At 36.9% G+C, this 26924-nt stretch overlaps 1 long non-coding RNA gene across 1 annotated transcript in view; it reads left to right on the forward strand.

The window, feature by feature from the left end:
- Positions 1–21733, forward strand: part of LOC124087445 (uncharacterized) — a 69024-nt gene extending 47291 nt beyond the window's left edge. The window contains exons 5-10 of the long non-coding RNA XR_009226110.1: positions 10505–10556; positions 11474–13933; positions 15276–15322; positions 16168–16226; positions 16833–16936; positions 19138–21733. This is a non-coding gene — a long non-coding RNA (uncharacterized LOC124087445). The remainder of the gene's footprint in view (positions 1–10504; positions 10557–11473; positions 13934–15275; positions 15323–16167; positions 16227–16832; positions 16937–19137) is intronic.
- The last annotated feature ends 5191 nt before the right edge of the window (positions 21734–26924 follow it).

The following is a 26924-nucleotide window of genomic DNA, read 5'->3' on the forward strand; positions in this document are numbered from 1 at the left end:
AGGGAGGCCTGCTGGCTGAGCAGGGATTTTCTGTGTTTGTAGATAGACAGTGAAGCACTGAAGTCAAATGGAATAGCTTGTCCAGAGGTGTGGGGCTTGAGCACAGAAGGTCCACTTGGATAGTGACACCCACACAGGATGGCAAAAGTGTTTGATATTTGAGGAAAGGGGTTCAGAAAAAGGGAGAACTGGTGAAGTATACACAAGTCCCAACTCATGCACAGCATGGCATACCAAAATGAAGACTTTGGAATTTGGCCAACAAGAACTAGATGGAATGATGGATAGGATGACAGCTAACATAGTTTCTAACAATGCCCTGCATCCATGCTGGTGCCATGCCAACCATGTCTTGTGTAGGATCTCACTAAATCCTGACTCCAAGAACATGAGACATGTCACTGATGAGAAAGTTCAAGTACGGGGAGATGTTTAAATGACTTTCCCAAGGTCACAACCAGTAAATGATAAAGCAGGAAGTGGGCCCATAGCCTCATTATAGGATTTGCAACCTTACTGTTAGTGTCCTCTGCTTCTCAGATGGATCAATGCTGTAGAATAGGTACTCTGGCATTAGAAGTGAGTGCAGGAGGCTCAGAGAACCGGGCATTGGAGGCCACTGCATGGCCATGCAAGACAGCCAAAGGTCCTCCACCAAGGAGGCCTTAATACTAGCACTGAGCAGGGGTGAATGTGAGGAACATTGACCGTGGGATCTTCCTTTATGGAGCCTGCCAGCTATGGAATTTTTTCCTCCTCCTTTAAATTCTCAGAGTACTCTGTGTCTTTTCCCCAGGTCCTGCTTGTGTCATGTACCCTAACAGCTGTTTGCCTCTTATCACATCTAGGGTATTTTGAGTTCCTTAAGGGCAGGAGGAATTATTCTTTATTTGCTTTCATATATATATTTTTTTGCATTGCTGAGCACAATGCCTTGGTAAATGAATGAATTCCAAGATTATCTTTTTCAGATCATTTCTCCTCATGTACACATTTTTAGAAGTTAGTGGCAAGTTAAATACTCTTTTTTCTTAAAGATAGAATAATTTCCTTACACCATCTACTTGAAATTATTTTCAAATACAAGGAAAAGTAAGACCAAGAAGTTGTTATAAACAGCAAACCCTTTAAGAGTCAATGTCACATTTATTGCTATAAAATATTTTTCTCTCTCTGTTCGACATCTGGTTCCCATTACATACAGTATTTGGTACTTGAGTTCACCAGCCATTTTGCATACCAAGCAGCATGCACACAAAATCCCCACCGACATCCGCCAGTACACATTTGCACCAGGTAATTCTTACTTTCCATTTACAGACAACCCTTCTGTAACCAACTTAATGCTTACCCATACATTTTTGAAGTTATGTTTTCATATTTACCTTCAGGACCAAATTGCCTACATCTGAGAAATTAAGAACTACAAAACCCTGAAGCCTTTGCTTTCTGTCATTGTATGGCCCCAACTATCTATAATCTAGCACTGAAGTCAATGAAACATCTCAATCTTAAGTCTATATTTCCTAGTTACATTGACCCAGAAATGAGAAACACAATATGGAATGTTTGCTAATGAGTCATGAATTTCATTATAATTGCTTCCACATTCAGGATAGCTCCCTTAAACCATCTAATCTTGACATATCCTGCTACAATCCCATGTGTTGTAAATGATTTTGTTTTATTTCTTAGGTTACTGTTAAGGGCTTATTTTCTGGTTCATTTCTTTTTCTTAAAGAAAACCACACACTTGTGTGAACCCGCACACACACACTCAGACACTGTGCATACAACAGGCCACTGTGGCTTTTGCCTCAATCTGTATTTTTTTAAAAATAAAATAATTATGAAACAAAAAAAGAGCCCTCGTCGTTTGGTTTGGAAGTAAAAATAAACACTCGTGAAGACAGCCGAAATATGGTCTAGTTTAAAGTCCTCATTCAGGTCTCTGAGAATTACAGCCAGAATTGAGCAATGGCCCAGCAAACAGCAATCTGTCCCCTCCACGGACCTCAGAATCCATAATGGAATAGACAGACACAACCAGCATTCAGTACAGTAATAATGGAAAATTAAATACGACTTTTAAAAACTGCTCACATTATAAAGTGATCTATTAGCGTTATACGACTTCAGCACTTAAAGTGACTGATTCTAATTGCAAGATTTGGCCCACAGCAAGCATTAAAGAGCTGCAAGATCTTGAAGGCATTTTATTTCTTTTGGGATATTTTAAAGTGGGTTTTCTTTGGAATCAAGCTTTATTTCTGCTGCATAAAAGATTGTGTGGATGAAATGTCTCAGATAGAACCAGAGGTAATTATAGATTTTCCTCTTTGATTTCAAACTGTTTGTCCAACAGCCAAACTGTCTTACTAAAGCATGCCTGTGTGTATTTCCCCTTCTTCTCCATTTTTTCTAGGGATTGAACCCCAGTCTTCCCACATGCTAGGCAATCACTCTATCACTCAGCTACATCCCAGTCCATCCTATTTCTTTACTAAATGATATTTTGTCTTTACAACTCATGGGTGTTGCTCTGAAGAAGTAAGGCTGGATGCCCTTCCCTGGAGAGCTATTTCAGCAAACAGAGGCATCTTTCTCCTGCACCTGTTACCACACTGTATCCTTCAGATCATCTTCTGGACACACCGGTGGGTCTCTAAGATGAAGCTACCATGCCATAGCTTAAGCTCAACTAGTTTTACAGAAACTAAAGTTTTTAAGTTGTCACACCACTATGGGAATCTTGAGCACACACGCTTCTCAGATGGATCTACTAAAGAGTTTTCATGTTCCAGAAAAAGAAGGAAGAAAATGGAGGCATGCCATTCATCTTTGAACTTGACTTTATATTTATGATATTCATAGTGTTTTAAATAGTTTTCATCCTATTGACTATAGGAAGTGTATTAACTAGGTGGTATTGAAAATTGTAGTTCTTTATGTAAGAGAGTCCTTGTTGAACTTACATGTTTAAGCAGTTTTTACCATGTGCTGTACATACATGGATATATTGCTGGTGGTTTTCAGATCTCCCAGATAGTAGAAAAAAATCAATGACTATGCTTTAGATTTTTGATGAGATAACACACATTGTTATTAATGTAACCAACAGTGAAATCTTAGACATGTAATTTAAAATCTCCAATAACACTGGTAGAGTGTGAACATCAACAATATTTTATTTTAATTGTTTACTTTTTGTGGGATTGGGGGTCAAACCCAGGGCCTTGTGTGTGCTAGGCAAGTTCTCTACCACTGAACTACAGTCCCAACCAATTTATTTATTTAAATGAATATTTATTTAAAACACCTTTTTTCCCTCTAAAATTGGCGTTATTTTCAAAAGGACAATTCTAGGTGGAAAGAAGTTTAAGGCATTCTGACTTCTTATAAAATTTTGCTAACTAATCCCTGTAGCTTGTAATTTCTTTCTGTCTTCCAAACCCTCTAATATGCAGAAGAGAGCAAAAATGCTTGTTATTTACCAGGTAGGAAAAGAGAGGAAGAGAAGAGTATAACTCTTGGTACTGTGTTTATGGAAATATCATTTTGCAGATATGTTTGAATCAGACAAAGATAATCCATTTATTTATCTAATTTTATTCAGTGTTGAAGATCAAACCAAGGGCCTCATGCATACTGGGCAAGCACTCTACCAATGAACTATATCTCCAGACCGCTCCCATCAAACTTAATTTTGTCCATTTATTTATTTATTTTTGGTACCAGGGATTGAGCCCATAGATGTTTAACTGCTGAGCAATATCCCCAGCACCTTTCTATATTTTATTTTGAAACAGGGTCTCATTAAGTTGCTTAGGGCCTTGTTATGTTGTTGAGGCTAGCTTTAAATTTGCAATCCTCCTGCTTCAGCCTCCAAGGCTACTGGGATTATAAGTGTGCACCATCATGCCTGGCTTCCCACCATATTTTAGATGCCAAGTGAGCCATACAAAAACAAGAAGTGCTTAGAATTAGGGTACATACCATTCCTGTATGCAGTGTAATATGTGATTATATCATGTAATCATTCTTATCTTTCTTAGATATTCAAGGAACATATACAAATAAAAATATAAAAAATGTAAAAATAAAAAAAAAACATTTGCTTAACAATTACAATGTTTAATTTTAAAATAGTTTAAGACTCATAAGAAGTTGTAAAAATGATTTGGAAAGATCTCTTTGTTCTCACTATCTAGTTTCCCTTGAAGATAACATCTCACTTAACCATAGTACATTGTCAAGGTGGGAAATTGATTCAATACTATAACTCAGTGAGAGATCTTATTCAAATTTCAGTTTTTATAGGCACTCTTTTATGGGTGTAGAAGTACATAAAAAACAGGTAGAAGTGCATAAAATACTAGAAATTCTTTATTTTTGAGGTGCTAGAAATGGCTTTGCACATATTAGGTAAGAACTTTCCCACTGAGCCACATCCTCATCCCTGATAGAGCAGTCTTAAGGGAGCATCTCTCAACAATGAATATCGATGGTATGCGAGATTCTTAGATGATGTGGTTTTATGCATCTTGTGGTTGACTAATGAGGAGGTAGAGCTGGTTGCATTAATGAAGTTTCTTTATACTTAATTGCTTTCTCTTTCCATTAATGAACTAATAAAATAATCAACCCTATATCAAGTGCCAACTGTGAGCCAGCCCCTTTGATAAACTGGAGATAAAAAGGTGGAAACATGGACTCTGCTCTCAAAGAACTCACAGGAGGAGATTGAAAAAAGTTCACAAGTACAATATAACGTTGCATACCATAACACAAATGAAATAAACAAACACTGTAAGCACCTAAAGGTGCTCAGCACTGTGCCAGGCATTAGGAAAAAAGTGGTGAATGAGAAGCATGCCTTTTTTTTTTTTTCCTTAATCTTATGGAGCTTACTGTAAAGTGGAGGAGAAAAGCAATGATAACAGCACACACTGACAGGGGTTTGTGGTTCTGAGCTGGTGGGTCCTAATCAGATCAAGGGGTTTAGGAAAGTGACTCAAATGGTCAAGGTCAGCATCTCAAGATGTTGAGATCTTAATGTGATCTTTGGACCAAGGTCTCACTCCACTTCATAAGATCTTATATGGGATCTTCTAGCACTTGCATTTGAGCAGATGGCTTCCTATCATAAGAGCAGTCATTGTTTATTAGAGCTGATTCAAAGACTCTTTGATATCATACCTCATAGCAGATCTTTCCCACTAGATGCTGGAAGACCTGATATTAGGCTCACAGAGGTCATGAGGTGGAAAGAGAGAGAGTCTTCTTACTAGCAGTAAAGGAGATGTGGTTTCCTTGAATGTGTTATGCACATGTACGGTACACACAGGGTGTGATATTCCCTTGAGTGTGGTTGGTAGCTGGTGATGGAGAAACTGCTGTATATTTCTAGCCTAACAAATTAAGGATCTTTATTCAAAACAGGATAACACTATCATTAAGTAGGCTTTTGAGATCTGATTACGTGTCTTTCCTGCTTAAAACTTTCAGTTGCTTTGCATTGGACTTGAGTGGCTTCCAAAATTCCTACCTAACAGTAAAGTCTACAAGGCCCCACCTATCCTTGAACACTTATGTCTGTACCTGAGCCTTTTCACTTTCCATTCTCTCATCATTTCCTGGTGGCTTGGCCATGCTGGCCTGTTTAAGGTTCCTTTAGCTTACCACACTGTTTCCAGGAATACTTAGCCCATTCTCAATACCTTCATCTATAGCCCCATTCTTCAGGCTTCTATTTCAAGATTTTCTGCCAATAAAGCGCATATATATATATATATATATATATATATATATATATATATATACACACACACATTGTCTCCACTGTATGTCCCACTTTATCCTTACTTACACTTTGTGCACATAGTAGAGTATGCTGTTTTATATTCAGTGGTGTGAATACAGAATATTAGTTTCCTCTATTAAACTGTAAGTTCCATGAGGGAAAGGATGGTGTCTACTTTATGATTATCTTCTTAAGGCTCAATAGGTATTGGTTAAATAAGTTATTAAATGAATAGGTTAAAAAACAATGACATATACCCCCTTTTCCCCCTGTAACTGTAGGTAATGCTACATCTGAGATTTAGAAGTATTTATATGCTATTCTGGGCTCATTCATTTTGAACTCACTTCTGGGGTTTTCTCATTCTCAAATTCAGGCAGCTGTAGTTTCTTGTGAGAAGCTATGGTTGACATGATTTTGTCTATTCCAGTGGCTTCTGCTTTGGATGTACTATTTGTTATAGTTTTCATCTCAAGACCACTCCAACAAGGACAAAACCATGCATTGAATGCTCAACTCTGCCTGAAATGGTGGCTATTTCTTTGCAAAGAGTAGCCTAAAGCTGCTTTACTAAAGAGTTCTGAGCATGGCTTTTTTTTTTTTTTTTTCACACAGCAGTATTGAGCTTGGGAGGTACCATGGGAAACAGGCCCATGCCTCCTGGAGAGAGTATATATCTGCTGCATTTGAGATCCAAATCTGGTCTTCACTAGCTTCAAGAAGAGAAAGGTCATTACTGGGTGAAGGAGGCTCATTGTGGAGATAAACATCCCTGTATTTGGAACAGGAAGAAAGGGATAGAAGTCAGGGGACATGTCTGAAGAGAATTGATTTTTAAGCTGCATCCTGCATCTACGTTGGTGCTGAGGGTTGGGGAGATAGGGCTATGTAGCATGAGCTAAGGATGCGGTCGAGGAATTGATGTCAGCAAAGACCTGTGGGTTGTTTGCTGAAAAAAACTCAACTAAATATCTGGACATAAAAACTCATGTCTCTTAGAATATTCAATTCATGAACTATGAGAAGAGTGGTCAACCCCTGAACCCTCAAATTTGAATAGTCTAGATAATGACTTCAATTCATGGCTGAGATGTACCCAGTGTATGTTGTAACCTATCCTAGATTTTCTACCTTATTTAGGTAGTAAGTAATGATATAGTGTAAATTTCATGACTTTCTTTCTAGGTTTTTAATCAAGATATGCGTGTGTGTGTGTGTGTGTGTGTGTGTATTTAAATCAGTTTGTTAATCTTTCCCAGATATATATCTAGATCACAAGACTTGTTTATGTGGAGAGCTATGACATTCTAAAGAGCTTCTGCGGGTGGTGGGTGTGCAGCCAGGGAAGAGGCAGTACTACATTCCACATGGGGGTCAGCCTTTAGAGGCAAAGCCCTGGGCACAAGACCCAATTTTGCATTTACAAATGTGTGACTTCATGCAAGTCATATAACTTCTCTGACCCTCAGTTTCTCTCCACTAACTTTGGGGTAGTAATAAAATTGATTAGCTCATTCATCTGATAGGATTATTTACCTAAGGTAACTTATATGAAAGAACTCCAAACATCATGAAAAAGAAGCATTAGATGTTTTAGAATCAGTGTACTCTTGAAGGATTTTATTTTTTTTTCAATTGTCACCTAATAAGTGTATACATTCACAGTGTGCAATGTGACAGTTTGAAACATGAATACATTATGTTAGGATTAAATCAGGTTATTAATTTATCCATCGCCTTAAGCACTATCATTTCTTCAATGTGAGAACCTCCAAAATACTTTCCTGTAGCCATTTTGAAATATGCAATATATGATTGTTATCTGTTGATCTGTTGTCATCCTATAGAACACTAGAACTTATTCCTTCCAGTTAACTGTACCTTTTTGCCTATTGGCTAATCTCTTCCCATACCTCCTTCCCCAGCCTCTGGTAACCACTATTTCACCCTCTACTATTTTTTTTCCCCTAGGCACTGCTCTTCCCTGGGGATTGAACCTAGAACCTCATGTATGATAGGCAAGTGCTCCAGCAAGGAGAAACAACCCCAGCCCTTTCTTTAAATTTTATTTTGAAGTAGGTTCTTGCTAAGTTGCTCAGGATGGCCTCGAACATTCCAACTTCCTTCCTCAGCCTCCTGAGGAGCCAGGACTACAGGCATGTGCCCCTGCAGCCAGCTGCTCTCTACTTCCATGACATGAACATTTTTAGGTACCACATAGAAAAAGTATACCTTGAAAAAACGTGACAGGTGATATAAGTTGAATGGAGGAGACCTTCTCAGCTCAATGTCATTTGGAAGTTCACAATGACATATTTCTAATATGGCAGTATAGTGAGACATTGAACATTTCTAAGAGCAATGAAAATTTACTTATTATGTTGCAGGTTTATAATTTAGAAGGTAGTTGAAAGTTATAAAGCTTAAAAGTAAGCCTCCGAGATAAAGATAGATAGAAAGTTTTGATTTTGAGTAAGGAAGGTATAAAGTGAATGTTTATGAACTATTTTCTGGTAGCTCTTTTTGGGCTATATTTGTAAATTAGTTAGCATTAGAATTTCTTCCCAGAATATAGTAACAAACTTGCCTTCAAATGTTTTATTTAACCTGGCAGTACCTAGAGAAACTAGGGGAAATTAAACCTCATTTACATATAACCAAAGACTTAAAAATTAATATGAAAATATGACAAATCTAAAAATGTAGATCATCTGGGTGCAGTGGTATATACCTGTAATCCCGGTGACTCCAAAGGCTAGGGCAGCAGATCTATAAATTAGAGGTCAGCCTCTGCAACTTAGAGAGACTCTATCTCAAAACAAAACATAAAAAAGACCTTGGAATGTGATTCAGTGATGGAGTGCCCCTGGGTTTAATACCCAGTACCAGAAAAAAGTACATCAAAGTCAGTATTAAAAACCATTAAGATCTTTTTGATATAAAATAATTTTCTAAAAACTCAAATTGGATTTGAGTTTTTAGAAAATTATATCATAACAAAGAAGATAGAGATTCTCTCAAAAAATGAGAAATTATACCCCATCTGATTCAAATGTATGATATGTCAAGATCATTGTATTGTCATGTGTAACTAATTAAAACAAATAATAAAAAAAAGAAGACAGGGATTGATTTTTTTTTAGATAGCATAAATTTAGGAAGCATTTGGTAGGTAAAACAAACTGGGCTATTTATGACTGGCAGGGAACTGAAATGTAGAATCAGAACAGTAATTAACATCTTCATAAGTAACCTGCCATAAAACAATTTATTTATTTTTTCTTCTATTTCTGTTTTTTCTATCTTATCATTTGGGGCATCATTTTTTTTCTCTATCTAATCTCAAGATCCTCAGGAACAAAAAGGAAACAAATACTAAACTATTACACAGATGGCTTTGGTAATGCACCAACTATAAGTGATTGGATTCGTTGGTTCTCTGGTCAAAACTTCAGTCAGTAGGTACATGTAGGATGCTAACATTCTCTTGCCATGAGAAACTTACAAGATCCAGTTGAAAAGATAAATTTTATTTTGAGGTGGGAGGAATAATCCACTAAAAGATGACCAAATAACCACTGTGTAGGAGAAGATTCATCCACCCAAGGAGAGGCTGAGTAGGTGATCCAAAACTAATTGGGAAGATGAAATACACAACATTGCTTGCTGGGCACAAAGTAACCGCTGGACATTTTTCCAAAGTGCCCAGTGCCTGAATGCTGGCATTTGTACTTTGCACCTCATCCATTCAGAGCAACCCTCTTGGCCAGATGCCTCTTGAATATCAGGGTACTGCTCTCACCACTACCTTTGAAATCCATTTCCCTCCTCTTGAGTAGAGTCCTTTGCATGAAGGTTAACCCACAGTTGGGGTTGCTTAACTCAAGCTCAGAAAGCACACACTGCATATTTAAGAAATAGTTTACTCGTGAATCAGTAAATGTACTAGACAAAGCAGCTATTACTTATGCATTCCTGCATACCCGGCAAGGTGAGAATAATAGAATAAACATCATATACTTCATTATGATATCGGTTTACACTTCCAGGGTACACAAAAAGAGGCCATTTCATCAAGCTAATTGCCTGAAAGTAAAAGAGAGAGAACTTTAGCTATTAGTCTATTATGGGGCTTTTTTCTTAATCACAAATAGGGGCCGTGTGTCCCTGGGGGGATGTGTATTCTAATTTACAATTGAACTACAGATCAGAGCAATCAATCTTGGGCAGCACTTTTACAGTGTAATTGCTGCAACATAACAAATAAAAAGAAAAGAAGGAGAAGAAGAAGGCCTAGGCTGAGCTTCTGCTTGAGGTAGAGATATTTCCAGGCACTAGCTCAGGGTGGGAGGGAGAGAAGAACCACCGTGTACATGAATATGCAATGAGGGCTCATTAGCGGCCTAGTGTTGCCATGACGAATGGCATTATCCCCGGCCTGGTGCTGCCTAAACATGAATTTTATAACGACCCATTTATCATGACTTGTCATGGGTTTCTGTACTGTGCTGTCTTCCAGCTCACACACCTTTCCCTATTATGGTGGTAGAAATCTTTCCTTTTATTATTATTGTTTCCTTTTGTATTGATTTCTGGCTCTTTGAAGCAAGTGTTCAAACAGGAGCAACATGCTAATGAGTGATTTGCGACTTTCAAAGTTGAAGAACTGAAACTTGATTTTTCATTCCATCTTCATTATAGGCATATCATGGGAGATGGAGTTGGACTAAACTTTGAGATGAGTTCCCCCATGGTGAGCTTTGAATTGTAGCATGTTGACATGACAATGATTATTATTTTTAAAAAATGATAATGAACTAAAGTATTTTCCCTTGGTTTATTTTATTCCCCTTTTCTGTATTTCACCATTCTTTCAATAACTTCAATGTACAACTCAAAAAGTTTTGATGTCTTTTCCAAAAATCTTGGAACTATTACAAAAAAGCATAAAATTACAGTATCTGAAAGATTTTTAGTGGTTAGCATCTCAGCACATGAGTTGATTTCTCACTTAGAAACCTTGTTATATTGTGGGGAGGAAGACTGCCCAAAAGCTTGATCTTTGATGACAGCTTACCAATAACCAAAATACCTGAAAGCAATCTCCCATGACAGGCACCATGAGGCCTGTAGGGACATTCAGCTGCCACAGAATTGCTATTTGCAAAGGCAGGAGTCTTTGCCATTAACCAGGAGGGAAGGTCGTGTATGAGTGCAGAAAAGTCAAGTCCACCAGTCAGCCAAGAATAGGGTCCTAGATTGGCAGAAGCACTCTTCTGCAGTCAGAGAAAAATCTGGGGCTTGATAATTTGTCTATCTTATAATACAAAGAACAGTGCCAAAACTGGTTCTTGGATTCAAATAGGCAAAGCACCAAAGCAAAGTGAGTTAGAGTCTGGTTTAGTCATTCTGGTATATAATTTATAAAGACTCAATAGTTTTCCAGCTCTCTTCAGCATGGATATCTCTCCTGTGAGCCCTTGGATTCCATATTCATAACAAGGACACTTTTTCATAGTGATACTATTTTTATAACAATGCTTTATAAAATTAATGTTAAAATATTTTGTATATTAATAATAATTTTATTTTTATAAAACATTTTGACTCTGCAGAGTTATTTCATCAGATTCTCAGGTTATTATTTCCTTTTTTTTTCTTTATCCACAGGTAAGGGTCCAACCCAGGGCCACATGAATGCTATCCAAGAGCTCCACCACTGAGCTACACCCCCAGCCCTATTTCCATTTTAAAGAAGAGAAAAATGGAGGCTCAGAGGTAAAGTGATTGACTGGCTTAAGGTCACAAAGAAAATGAAAATGCTGAGGCTCACCATCAAGCCTCTAGATCCTTAGGTCTGTACTTCAATGTACCCAAAGTCACAGAGCAGAAATTGTTCTTAAAATTTCAAATTCAGTCATCAGGACCTTCAAGGATATCAAAATCTGTGGATGCTCAAGTTGTTTGTATAAAAGAGTGTAGTATTTGCATATAATCTACATATATCCTCCTATATATTTTAAATCATCTCACCAGGAGTGGTGGTGCACGTCTGTAATCCAAGCCACTTGGGAGGCTGAGGGAGGACGCTCACCAGTTAGAGGCCAGCAACTTAGTAAGACCCTGTCTCAAAACAAAAATAAAAAAAATAAAAAAGGCTAGGAATGTTGCTCAGTGGTTAAAATGCACATAAAAATGCAGATAATAACCCTGGGTTCAATCCCCGGTATCCCTCCTCACACTGAAGAGACCTGGAAATCTCTGGGTGACTTTTAATACCTAATACAATGTAAATATTAGGTAAATAGTTGCTATCCTGCATTGTTTAGGGAATAATAGCAAGAAAAAGTCTATACATATTTAGTACATACACATTTGTTGCTGAACACTTTTTGATCCATGGTTGATTGAATCTGCAGATGCCTAGCCCATGGATATGAAGGGACAACTGTAGTCTATTTTAGGATTTAGTAGTGAGTGAATAGATTGGGAAGGAAGCCTACTGAAAAGATGGTTGTCATTTACCCCCGAGAGTCTGTGACTTTGACATGGCTTACTAGAATTGAAATTAGAACATGCATGTCAATTAAAAGTAAGTTGTCGATTCCCTTCATTTAAGCTGAATTATACTTCATCATTTTAAAAATGCAGATATGAAATGTTTTGATAACAACTTGGGTACAATTCTGGATAGTATTCTTGTATTATAAGACTATTGGACATTAGACTTAAGTTCCTGAAAAATATATCCTTGCTTTCCCTGTGAGAGAATTAAATAGGATTTTTAGAAATGATTCTGTGAAGAAAGACTTCAGATATTGGCAAATGATGTTTTAAAACACTGTGGTTGTGACTAAAAAGATAAAGGCTGTGTCTATATGACACCAAACATCTGGATAAAAAAAGGAAAAATAGTACTAAAAAACCCCCATGTTTTGTTTACTTGACACTTACACATCTGGAAATTTAAAAACATCTGGGTTTTTAACTCATCCCCCCTTCCTGGGTTTCATCTGGGTGTATAGAAAGGTGAAAAAAGAAACTCAGTACCATTATTATGAAATTAGATAAAATTATTGCATTCAACTAATCTGAAAACACTAATTATTTTATTTAACATAATATATAATGAATAAAATTCTACATCATGCAAGTAGATAAAAAAAGATGCAATTAGGTGATTTAAGGAAAAAACTTGGCTTAAAGCATATGTAAATCTTGATTATAGTTTAGACATTTATTTGAGCAAAAATCTTTTTAGGTCCTGAGACAACCATTTTCTCTCTTAGGGAATAGGTTCCCCATGTTTTTTTGAGGCTCTGTGTTTTGACAATAGTAAAATTTAGTAAACACTTAGTAACATATGAGTTACATCTAGTAATAGACGTTTCCTTTGCCAAATGAATTATCCAAGCTGATAAAATCAGTGTAAACCCACTCTCGGCAGCCTTCTGACATGCCCAGGAATGAACCCCAAAGAGAAATCACATGAAACTGAACTTCAAAGACTTTGTAGCAGTGAAAAGCACCTTATGTGATTGACATTGTGTGTGTGTGTGTGTGTGTATGTGTGTGTGATCTCATCTAAAAAGTTATCATAATTATTGAACATTTCCTCTGTAGCCTGTTCTCAATCCAATCAGTTATAATGAAAATAGTCTGCTTGCTTTTTATAGTCTCAAGTTTTCAAAATGATTAGTGCTTCCTTGAGATATCCCATTAATTGGACACACAACCCAGATGAAAAGGCTGAAGCCCAAGAGTATATGAAAAAACATAAGGTTGTTGCAATTTAAGTGCCTTCAAAAGATCTAATTTGATTTTTAAAAGCAATTCTGCAGATGTGAAAATTAAAGGCACGCAGAAACAAGATATGGTTTAATGACTGTGTAGGTTAAGAAACATTTAAAGGTTTTAGTAGCCTTACACCAAAAAAGAAATTTTTTTATTTAGCTGTTAGCTTGAAATGATTTGATCCACAACACAATAGAAATTGCTGGATTTTATGGGCCACTATTTCCTTTATTGAATGCTCCATTCTTCTCCAATGTGTTTCTGAAGCAAGTTGATATTTCTGTCTGCAGATTTTCAATCCCAGTCCCCGTCGATCTGATTTCAAATTCTAATAAAGTAAGTCTCTCCACTTGGTTTGTCTTACTGTTTCATCTATGAGCCCATCCCCCATCTCCCCCCACCCCCACAAATTGTGCATTTATTCCCACTTAAAAAAAAGAAAGAAAAATTTTAAAAAGCCCTTTGCATTGCCTCTAATGACATCTTCAGTCATTAATGAGTTAATAAAAATCTCAAAATCATCTGGGCTAGATAAGGAGGAAGAAAGAAAAGTATTGTGCTGTAATGACAGGCTCGGCTGCCCTCTGAGATGTCATGGGTCAGTCATGTTAAGAATGTGTGCGTCCAATCATCTGCTGATTTTTATCAGCAAGCCCTCCAGCAGGAGCCGACAAGAGCCAGTTTGGGAGTCACAATGAATAAACAATGGCTTTTTGGATTGTTGGGGGCTGTGTAATAGAGTGAGGGGTTTATATATACTAAAACATGATGACATTAGCAATCAATATACCAATTACTGGACAAGTTATTGCATGAGGCATTCACGTGTCTTCAGACATCTAGTGGGGAGAGTCCTGGTGCACAGAGGCAGACAAGGGTCTAAGACCTGAGGTCCTGATCTAAAAGCCAAGCCCAGCTTCTCTGTCTGAAGGACCTCAGACCTGAATGATCTGAATCACTTAAGGAATCTATTAAAAACACAGATTCCCGAATCTCCTTCCTAGCGATTTCATCCCAGGAGTCTGGGAGTAGGGCTGCTAGGGCTTGGTGATTTTCACAAAGGCTCCAGGTAATGCTGATCAGGCAGGTGAGAGAACTGCTATACAGTTGTGATAGCCAGCCCAGCAGCCTCAGTATCAGCTAGGAGCTTGTGAGAAATGCAAATGCTCAGGCCCTTCCCCAAAATCTGCTTGAAGCAGTCTGCAGGTGGTTCTGATGCACTTTGCAGTTTGACACTTGGGTTTTAAAATTAAGATTCTGACTTTTGGGCCCTTCGTGGACAATTTTTCTCTCCAACTAGTTGGCAGGGTAAAGTTTGCAAATGATTTACTTAAAAAAATTAAATTAGGGTTGATCCAAGATTATCTTTATAATCATGTCATGTTCATTCATTTGTACACTGCTGGATTTTCTTGAATGATCTTGATTACAAAAAGGGAAGGATAAACATAGATCTAGTCTATTCTTTAAAACAGAAAAGGAGGGTGGATTTGTAAACATTTTTTAAAGAAAAGAAAAGAAAAGAAAACGGGAATCCATAAGGAAAATGAAGCTTTGGTTTGATGTATAACTAATATTTGTCTGGGCATTATATGCCATTTGGGAAGCCCACGAGGCTCTTTGTATAGATGAATGAGATCTACTGTTTTTATTTTTAATATTTACCTGCTTTCATCAGGAGAGAAGAGTGATATGGCTGGTCCAAAGTTGACATATGATGAGAAGGTACATGGCAACCATCTTCTTGTAGCAGGGGTAGAAACTTCTTTTATTTTGGTTAAGAGTTTTCCTGAAGGGGAGTTTGATAATCTTTCACAAGAGATGGACTAGTTTGCTAGATAAGCCCTAGTTTAAATCAATATTCCACAGAATATGTTTCAAAGAATATGATTCTAAGCATTAATACAAAAAAATAAATAAATGAATGTCTGGTGTCAAGTGAGAAACAGTAGGCTAAAGTGAATAAGATAGGATTGTGTCCAGTGGGGCTACCCATGCACTGTGCATCTCCAGAAGAGCTCACTCAAAGGATTTGATCATCAAAACCTTTTTATAAAGAGCAATCTTATAGAATTTCTGTCTCAGGATCAACTTTGAGGACTCATGAGTTCAAATATTTAATATAGCAAATATCTGTATAAAGAAGTGAGTTCTTTGTGTTTTATAGCAAAGAAACTTTTTATTATAATTCATTAAATCCTCTGTATCTGGCATCAGGATTACTTATGTGGTGGCTTTAAGCCAATAAGAAGGTTCATGTGACCATCACCAAAGAGTTAAATAAGTTGTCTTGCTGTTGATGGTCTGGCTAAATTATCCCTGAGTTGTTGGCATATCTCCCAGAATAGGTACTCATTATATAAAAGAAAAGAAAAAGGAAGAAAAAAAAACTTGGGTTTTACTAATGAGATTACACTGTGTTTTTATATATGAAGGATAATTTCATCCTGATTCCTTATAACCAGAAACTGCATGCAAAACGAGATGTGTCTCTGACTGAGCCTGATGTTGAAAAGTATTTTTACCCCCTTTCATGGACAATATTGTCCTTGTCCTTTCCACCTCACTAGGTTCCAGGTGGCCATGACTGTGGCAGTCCTCTTTGTTCCGAAGCTGGCTATTTCTGAAGGTGATGGAGTTTGGGGGTGTATTCTAGGGAGATCAGGCCAGTGGGGATTTTAAGCACATCACTGGTTGTAAAATTTTTTTCTCTTGAAGTTACTGCCAGAACTGTGCATTAATGCCAAATGTTAATTCTTGCTGAGGACGTGGTGTCTTATAAATGTTATGAAAGAATATCATTTTCCCTGTAGAAGTGAAGGTACTTTTAAGGCCATGTTAAGAAAGGGGCAGGTTTCCCAAGTTACATCTGCAGGTCACCTGCTTGCCTATAAATTGCTTCTAGGGCTCAGTGCACCCCTCCCCCCATCGTTACACAATAGTTAGGAGGAATTCTCGCATGGGAGACAGAATGGAATGCCACTGACATTTGAAAGATGTGTAAACATTAAAAACAAAACAAAACAAAACCCTAAAATGAGAAAATCCCACCCATCCCTGCTAATATTTGTCATCTTTCTACACAGTCCTAGGAGCCTATACAAGACGCAGAACTCATTAGGATGTGTCCTGAACTAAAAATAATAGAGCAGACTCGACTTTGGGAGGTCTTAATGGTTTTTTTTTCCATCTCCTTTGTAAATATATCCCTGTTGACACCACATGTGCTTCCCAGCTTTCCAGGCACAAGGCGCTTGCATGAAGGGATTCGCTTTGCACCCTGGCAGAAAGGAGCAGAAGTTCAGCAAGTGAACCGAGATCTACCCAACTGCTCGTCTGGTTTGTTATGTAGTTGAATATTTCTCCCCTTTATATTCTTTGAAATGTTTTGAATTAAAATAGCTTACTCAAGGTCACTGAAGGCATATGGTCCTGCTCAAAACTTTAAACAAAACATTAGTTTTTACAACCTTTAGTAATTTGGTATTGTATACAACATGGTTATATGCAGAGTTTCTGTAATCTTTTCAGTGGGTGACAGAAATATAAGAAGCAAATTTATAAGCCATTTAGTGAAGCATTTAATCAATTTCATGCATAGGAAATAACTCCGATTGCTTGGCTTTATCAATCTTTCTCTCCAGCGGAACTGGAGTCAATGCGATCACCAAACACAGCCTGGGTGGGGGAGGGGGAGGGGGGCAGGGAATAGGCAGGCGCCTTTTCCTACGTGCACATGGAAATGTCAGGGACTTCTGAAGTCTGCCTGACACTGTTACCAATGTCTATGAGCCTTCTGGAGGCTGTTAATGTATTTCAGAAAGAGAACATGGTCTAATGTTTAGAGGAAGTTTTCAAGGCCTTTTACTGTAAAGTTATTCATTAAACACCCTTTTCCCAGAGTGACTCTCACGTGCTCAGCCATGCAGATTGTGTTCAACTTTAGGGTCCAAGAAGTATTTTTTTAAAAAATCCATTTCAGTGGTTATTACTTGGAAACACACGAAAAAAAAAATAACACGACTTCCATTAAAATGCAACTCATGATTTAAGGAGTTGAAGCTATGACTGAAATAACTGAATTACTCCAAAGTGCCATGATACAAGTAGAGCCTTTTTCAGAATATTTGATCTTTTAGGGATCGTGTTTTGGTTCTTTTTTGAATGGCTCGAAGGATTAATCCAGCCCGTGACAACAGAGTGGGTTAATATTTTCTTTGCTGTTGTGTGCTAAAATTCCTCCTATGACACTTTACTCCAAACACCATCAAGTTCTTAAGTGAAAAAGTCCTGAGGGAGCAAAAGCCGATCTTGCTGATAATCATTATCTGCTAGACTATATTAAAATTGCATTAGCTCTACCTTGTCCTCTAAAATTGAAACTGTTATAAAGGTACTGTAGACATAGCTTCTAATTTAGAAAATAATTTGCTTTCACTTATTTCTGAGCCCAGAAAAAATATTTCAGTTGAATAAATTTCTATCCAGATTAGTTAGTTCTGATTTTAAATCAGTTCCATTCATGGATCTCATCTCAGCCTGCTGATGTTTCACACTCTTTTTTAGAAATGACACATGCAAGGATTTTCCTGTGTTGGCAATTCAGGGCATGCCATTTGATATTTATTTTGCCACACTACTTAAGTTGTGGAGCCCCATGATTATACTGAACAGAGTTGCCTTGGTAATCCTGCATAGAATTGGCAGCTTTCAAGGAGATTGGCAGAAGGAAGTAGGGTATTTGGTCTGTCTGTCTGTCTACCTACCTATGTAGCTGTTACTCAACCATTAACTTCTCCATTAGACCAGCAATCATTTTGGAGGACAGACATTTTTTTTATAAGATCTAGTAAGTCAGAAAATCCACTTTTTAATACTAAGGAATTAAAAATTCTCAAATAAAATTTGAAACACACAATTGCCATATACATATTCTTGTAATATAATAGAATTAGAGGATAAAGGTGGAGTCCTCCTTGCCTCCACCTCCAGTTCCAGTTGTTTTCTCCACCTCCCTGATGTCAAAAGTGCACGCTCACCAGTCAGTTTCCCATCCAAAGGAATCTCTAAAACAAATATCATAATGCACATATCATAATGCATGTATCATAATGCACGCATCATAGTGCACTTGCTATTTTCATTCAACAGTGTCTTGGAAATTTTATCTACTTGGTAGAAACAGGTATAATTCATTGTTTCTAAGTGCATTAAGAATTTCCTATGGAATGGTTAGATCAGTACTCCCTGAGTTATTCCAATATAATGTACACCTAGGGTTTTTGCATCTTGTAGCTATTCGTAAATAGCATTGTAGTGAATACCTTTTTACATATTTTCTTTAGTGATTCTCATAACAGAAATAGTACTCATAAGTAGTTCTCTAGCATAAGTACTTAAAGTGGAATTGTAGATCATAAGTATACATATTTTATGTCTTATTAATTACTTCCAAATTACCTAGAACTTTTAGTCTTAAATGGGAATCACACCATAATTTCTGACGCAAGTTTTTAACTCTTCTTAAATCTACATTTCAGTGTATCTCCTCTCATTCTCTGTTAATAACTGCCTCTGCTTCTCCAAGAAGATGAAGGCCATCCTTGGGTATCCCTTCCTCTAGGGTAAGCTGGGTCAGGCAACCTAACCACTGGGGGCCTAGCCAGATGTTTAGAAATTGGGCTGCTCAGAGCCATCAAGGTGGCCTCATTCAGAGGTTGGGGAACATAAGGTCAAAAAAATAGAACAAAACAAAACTTATTCATCCTTTGAGCATGCATCAATAAATTAATGACACACATCCACTTCAATCATAATATGACTGTCCAGATTCAAATAATATTTTCAGCCAGATTTATGTATTTTTATTATATTCTTTTCTTGGGCTAGCTATAATTGATATGATTGGACCAAGTATAATTAAATAAAGTTCAAGCAGATTCCAAGATGTATTTTTGATTCTACCCTCTAAAGCAATGGGAGAATGTCGTCAAATTGAAGGTATGTTAAAACATTGTGCTACAGTTAGAGCTTGGTTCACCTCTGTTGTAATCACATGATGACCATGGAAGCCAAGCAAGTAACTCAGGACCTTCGAGTGGTAGAGGCACCACATACAGATTAATAACATATTTAAACTATGTTCTGTGTAGTAATTCAAAGATAAAAACATATTTTGAGTATATTAGTAGGACATGTACCTTCAGCTTTTTTTTTTTTTATTAGTAGTGGGCCTTGAACCCAATAGTCTCTCCCACTGGGCTACACTCCCAGCCCCCTTTATTTTCTTTTTTGGGGACAGAGTCTCAGTAAGTTGACCAGGCTGACCTCAAATTTGTGGTCCTTCTATCTCAGCCTCCTGAGTTGCTAGATTACAGGCAGTCCCCACCACACCCGGCTTGTCTTCCAGCTAATTTTTAAGATAAAAAGGATTGGTTTTATACCATTTTTCTTTCCTATCTGTTCCCCTCATGACTAATGGTACACACTTACAAATAGCTTAATGGAAGTTAGCAATGTGACAGCTAGGACCTTTGTTTAAGAGTAACTCTCAAATATGGAGGATTGAGTCTCTAGAATCTCTAAAATTAGATTTTAAAACTTATCTCTAATAATGAAAAATTGGAAGCCAACTACATATCCAAGAATTGTAGGTTGATTACAACCATAACCTATCAATATTGAAATATTATATGGTGATTAAAAATAATTGTCTACACCATTCCATCCAGCAGCCACAGTTCTCAGAATATATTCTTAGAAATAAAAGCACACAGCATTATTCTTGATGATTGAAAAATTAAAAATACAATTTTCCAACTAAAGAGACTTCCCATGAGTAGGATACATAGTAGGAAAAAAGTGGGGCATATTCACAACATGGAACACTCTGAAGTTATTTCAAAGAATGAATTATTCCAATGAATCACATGGAAAGATTTCTGAATCTCATTGTCAAAGAAGAAAAGACAGAAAAGTAAGACACAGAAGATCAGCATGTGCTTATTAGATCCCATTATTATATAAAAATGATACTTAAACATCCAATAAGCACATATTTGTTTTCTATTATATAAGATTAGATTTGAAAAGTATTAAAGGAAAATACTAGGATGGTAATTTGGCTTAGCAGAAGACTATGGTGGGATGCATGGAGAATGATGAGTATGAGGAAATAAAGATGTGAGAGAAAAGGGAACCCCCCACAAAATGCTATGAAGCCTGCAACAATATTGAAGAATGTTTTTGATGTAATCTTAAGGAATGTTAAAGGGCAAATTTATATGAAAAAAGCAAATTCTATGTATAGTGAGCGTGAACTTGACAGGGTGGCTGGTTTGGAAGTAATTTTATATTTCTTTAACTTTTATTTTAATATGATAAGAATGAGAAGATATTAAAATCCAAAGCATTGCTCTTGCTGTTTTGCTCCTGGATGCACAATGAGACTTAGAAGAATTCCTTCTTTCCTACCCCCAGAAAGGTGGCTGGAAGGATTCTCTTGAATTGGTAAAGAGCTCACACTATTCTTGCAAGCCCTGACCCCAAGATGGGCAAACTTATAAACAACCCCAATTGCCCATGAAGTGACTGGTTTAAACAAACTTGAAAGAGGACCTGAGGTTATCACAGCTTCCCTCACTACTGGAAACATATCCAGGTGTCCTGACCTTGAGAGACTAATGATCTTGTGAGGGGGCCCAGAAAATTGGCAGATAGGACTGCCAAAGTTCTTCACCCACCTTAGGGTGAACTTAGGGATACGAATGTGGTGTTTCACTTACAAAGATATTTTAAAGGTAAATTTTGGAAACACTTGAAATACCTGCCCATGAATTAGATGTTGAGCCTCAACAGAATTGAGGAGGTATTTATAAATGAATAGTTTGTTATTCTTTATCAGAGGATGTGGAAATCTAGAACATTGGATGAGGAATGAAGTTGGAGATAGAAACAGGGCTCTTACATTCCTCATTGGTTCACCAAGAGTGGCTCTTGACACTCTTATTTCTTTCTAAGATGAATATATGTTAGGAGAAGGACGTGGTAAACCAATCCTTTTTTTTTTTTTTTTTTTAATCTGTAAGGTGTAAAGGAAATCATATGGGGATTGATCTTATTGAAACACAGTTTCTAATTTAGTAGGTCTGAATTGAGTCTGAGACTGCATTCCTGAAAGGCTCCCAGGTGATGCAGACACTGCTGGCCCATGGACTATACTTTCGGCAGCAAGGTTTTACACCTGGGCACAATACATCTTGTTAAAAACCAGATGCTGGTGCTCTATACTCAAAGTTTCTGACTGAATGAATGCAAGACTCCTCCCCCCCTTTTAAAGCATCCAAGGTAATTTTATTGCACAATTCCATAAGAAATCACAGAATTCATATTCAAAATTGCACAACTGATTATGATATCATTTTTATACTTGATGTGTAGGGTTATATTTGTCACTGCTTGGCTCTTTCCTCAATCCTAGATAAAATAAATTACTTCCACCTCTGTACAACTTCTTTACTTGTACACTTGCATATTTCATATTCTATTATTACAGGCCTTAATTCCTTGTACCAGGCTCTCTCCCTCATCAATACACCCTTAGTGAACTTTATGTGCTTGGTTACCTCTTTTTTGAATGGGAATAAGCATTCACTTGTTCTGTATTTCTGACTTCAGGTTCTCCTCTGGTTAATAGACATGAAAATACTTTGCCTACTTTGGTGGAGATCAAATAGGAGATGATTTTTTTTTAAATTTTAGCTGTAGATGGACACAATATCTTTAATTAATTAATTAATTAATTATTTGTATGTGGTGCTGAGGATCAAACCCATGAATGTAAGGCAAATGCTCTACCACTGAGCCACAACCCCAGCCCTTAAATAGGAAATGATTTGTAAGAATGTCCGGAAACTGACATTGTTAATCAGTTACTCTAAGTTCTAGTCTATTCCTTGTCAAATTTGACATGACCTTAGACAAGTCATCTGAAGTCTCTGGTTCTCTCTTACACTAATAGCAAAGGAGTTTTAAAAAGTAGTATGTATGAAAAAATACTTAGGAGAGTTTTATTATCAGCAGTAGGAAAATATATTCTTTTTCATCTAGTTAAATTAATATTCAAAACTAATTGAACATTAATTACATGTTATTAATTTTTTCCATGGATTCTCCCATTAGCAATGTGTCTTACATTAGAGGGCTCTAATATGTAAGCATTGCTCACTGGTCAATGATTTTTTTCACCTAATCCATATGCTAAATTTTTATTCTCCTGCATGATTCCAGTTGGAGATTGATCATATTTTTTTCCCCTGAGGCACGTGGGAATGTCTAGCTTTTAGCTTATACAAGGCCATTGTGAAAGTAGAGTCCCATTAGCACTCTTTGTGCCTTGCTAGAAATTCAACGTTGCATACTTGTTTGTTTTGGGCTGGAGAAAGAAGCCAAAGATTGCATGTTGACATTGCCTGCTACTTCTAGGGCCACTTTATCCCATAGGGCTGTGAAATCAGCCTTCCTATTGTGTCATTCTTTTCCATTTGTGCATTCTTTGCTTGAATATTCTTTTCTATAGTAAACTACTGAAAGAAGAAATAAAGATAACTTTTTTTTTAACTATCTAGATGAAGACATCTACTGGAAAAGTTCAGCTGACAGCATTTAAATGTAAACCCTGAAAATCCCAGGTTAATGGACCCTTGAACCAGAAAAAGGTGAATTGGAAACGGTGAAGGCGACTGAGATGAGGAAGGTTAGAAACATGGGCCTATAGCCAATGGCCTGGGCTCTCTTATGGCTCTCTTGTCTTCTATCTGGAGATTCTTATGTAAGTTAGCTACCTCCCAAGCCTCAGCTTACTTTTCTGTGCAAAACGGGATAAAGGAGTCAGTTTGTTCTGCCAGAATCTATACTTGGCAGGAGCACAGATCTTTGTTCTTCTCACCAATGTACTACAAATGCCTACAACAGTTCCTGGCACACAGTAGGTACTCAGTTGGTCTTTTTTGAATGAGCAGAATGACTGAAAATATATGTCTTTCTCTAACCCCTTGAATGTCTCTTTACCTGCTTTCTATGAAGTGTGCTATTTCAGAGGAATGTTCTTATTGTTCTTTAATAGTAAATGGCCCCAGAATTTTGTTTACCAAGCAAGGAAAAAAATAACTAATGGCACTGTTAAAAGTCTAAATACTTCTGTGGACTGTCACATCATCTCTAATGTTTATTGGCTTGAACTGAAGTAGATGCAACAATTCAAAGCTTCCACCAAATTTAGTCTTTTTTTCCCCCCTTTCACTGTTTGCAAAACAAGATATTTTATGGATGTAATTTATACATTGAATAGAAGAGAACTATTCCCAATATTATCTTTATCTTCTCCACATAAATAACAAACAACTCCAGTAATCAAAATTTACTACAATTGTAATAGATTTTGGCAGAGTTTATATATTGTATGTGATACTAACATAATGCTGACTTTCAGGGATAGGGGCCAGGATTTCTAGTTTGGCTTTGTTAAGTGGAGGAAAAAAAATTTCACTACTGTATTCTTAGTTTTTACTGCATTCAAGAGATTAATTCCCGTAAATAAAATTGTTTATACCAGATTCTAATCAGAAAGTTGAAATTATCTGTGGCAATGTAACCACTAAAAACTTGTATACTATGAAAATATTTCAATAATTAATGCATGCTCCATCTAGAGTAGTTGATAGTGAGGTCATAAACGTAATGGGCCATCTGTGTTTGATTTGTACATGAAAATGCTTAAAGGGATAGGCAGGTAATTTAAGCTTCATGGGCAAGGAAGATTTGTTCCAACTTCTCCAAGTAGCAGAGATGTTTATTAGATTTTCCCTTCGTTTTTCTTAAAGTCTTTTCCAGATCTTTTCTTGAGCTCTGCACTTATTGTTTCTCCTTCTAATGCAATAATCCCTTTTAGAGTTTTTCAGCATACATTGTTCTCTTAGTTATCCTCAAATAATAATACCTGGCTCTTTTCGTCATTTCCATGGCAACTTAAAAGCCAGATGTCCGACTAAAAAATATTAGGGGCTCACATAATGCTATGATTTTATTTATTCTACTCTCTTGGATGGCTTCAAAAGTGTCTTTATTTTTTGGCTTTCTGTTGGTAAACAATTAACCCACCCTGCTTGTATCTGTTAATGCACATTAGCAACGCAAACTTTAGTGAGAGTTTCGTAGCTTACCTCATTGAGAGTGGACCATAATCTCCTTATTTCTGGATATAATATGGTAGTGGTAGACATCCAAGAAAGTTTTAGAATTTTCTGTGTAAGAAAACCAGAGCGTTCTCAATGATTGCCTGAAACAATGTCTCATCACCAGACCCCAAAACCTGTGTAAGAACACATATTCATCTATAATTTACTGAGTGTTTATCACCTGCAAGGCTCCGTACTAGGCACTGAATATGTAATGACCTGAACCAACAGGGTCTTTTGTCTTCCTTGATCTCCTGTTCTAGCAAATGCAGTTTCCTCCCTGCACATCTCATAGATAGCATAAACTCTACAACTGGAAGATTCAATGAACAATATTCCCTGACACATCCCTTCTAGACCTGCATCTCTTCCTGCTTTATTTGTTTTGGGAAAATATGCCACCATCCTTCTATCCGGTTTCCCAAGGCAATCCAGGGTTACCCTACTCTGTCCCCTTCTTCTTTCTCCTTCATCAAAGCAATGCACAGGTTCTGTCAGAGCTAACTGCTCTTTATTGCCCCACTCTCCATCCTTCTCTCCATCCCTATCACAGCCTTAATGCTTAGTAATTTTTTCCCCTGTTAAGCTGCAATAGATCCAGTATCACTGCCTTATGAATCTGTTCCCCATACTGCTGCCTGAGTGATATTTTAAGCATTAAAATGCTAGCGGGATTATGTCATTTCTCTGTAAAAAGTCTTTATTATAAGGATTCTACAATTGCCTTGGAAACAAAACCCAAACTTAACATGGTATGTACATGGAAGACCTTTGATAAGAGGGCCTAGGCCTAACTTTTTACAATGCTAATTCTTTCCACATACCCTGCTATCTGGTTATAAGGATATAAAAAATGATATCACCTTTGATGCAAATCTTGTAACTAGCCTTTTCCACTGAACATATCATTAAATATATCCACATCACTGGACCTATTTAGGTTTACATGCTTGAATAAGAAGCTATTGTTTGTCAAGAAGTCATGTTGCATGCTACGAATTTGCTGATATACTGCTTTTAAAAAATTCAAATATATAGACAACTGACAATAATGTATAAATACATCAAGTTAGCACAACTCTTTGTTTAAAGAAAATGGATGTGTGTCTTGTAAGCAGGTCAGTTCCATGTTTAATAAGAGAAATAGGTGGTCAAGTTTGGAAAGTGAGATGAAGATTTTGAAATTATTTGGTATAAAAGAATGACACTGTGCTTTCGAGATTAATTGCTAGACATTTGATTCCCAACCTTCTGCTGGGGATGGTCATAATTCCCCAAGCTCTTGACTGTAGGTGAGACACCTGGAGCTATGCTTTGGCATATTGTGGGCCTGGGGAGAGTTGGTACCCATTCAATTAGCTAAAAGAACTAACAGCTCAGAACATGAGAATGGTAAAGGTGGGCAGTGTGGGGGAGTGGAACATATAATGGGACATAAACTTCCATACCTGTTGCCACTGTTGAATTTCCCCATGCCCCAAACCAAACACGTGGCTTGCACAAGCCAATAACTTGGTCTTTAAGCAAGATCACAGTTCTGCTAATGGGATTGTGCCAGGGGAGAGAAATCCAAAAGTCTTGGACAAATGACTCATGACTGAGGTAGAACAAAAAGAGAGAGAGAAAGATTAACCTGAAACTAATAAGCATTCTCAAAGATGTATCATTGAGATACCATGAAGATCTTTGGACCCTAAAGTCATGATTTCTGAATTAAAATATTCATTAGATGAATAAAACAACAAGTGTAATTTATACTGGCAATTGAATTAGAGATCTGGAAAATGAAATAAATCGAAGCACAACATGCCACAAAGACAAAGCACATGGGTACAAAGATATGAGATGAAAAGCACACAGTTAGGAAATTTGACCTACAAATACTGAGTCATCCAGAAGCAAAAAAGAAAAAGATGGAGATATGATTACCAAACTCAAAGTGAAAGAACATTTCCCTGAACTAAAGATGTTAGTTTTGTGATTACAAGAATCAAGTATAAAAGACAAAAAAAAAAAAAAAAAGAAAAGAAAACAAATAAACTAATTCAAACAAAAATATACAATTTGACATATTCTCATTAAATTCCTGAATA

The sequence above is a fragment of the Marmota monax genome, unplaced genomic scaffold (assembly GCF_021218885.2).
Source record: "Marmota monax isolate L192 unplaced genomic scaffold, Marmota_monax_Labrador192_F-V1.1 WCK01_AAM20220418_F8-fsc00005, whole genome shotgun sequence".
Taxonomy (NCBI): Eukaryota; Metazoa; Chordata; class Mammalia; order Rodentia; family Sciuridae; genus Marmota; species Marmota monax.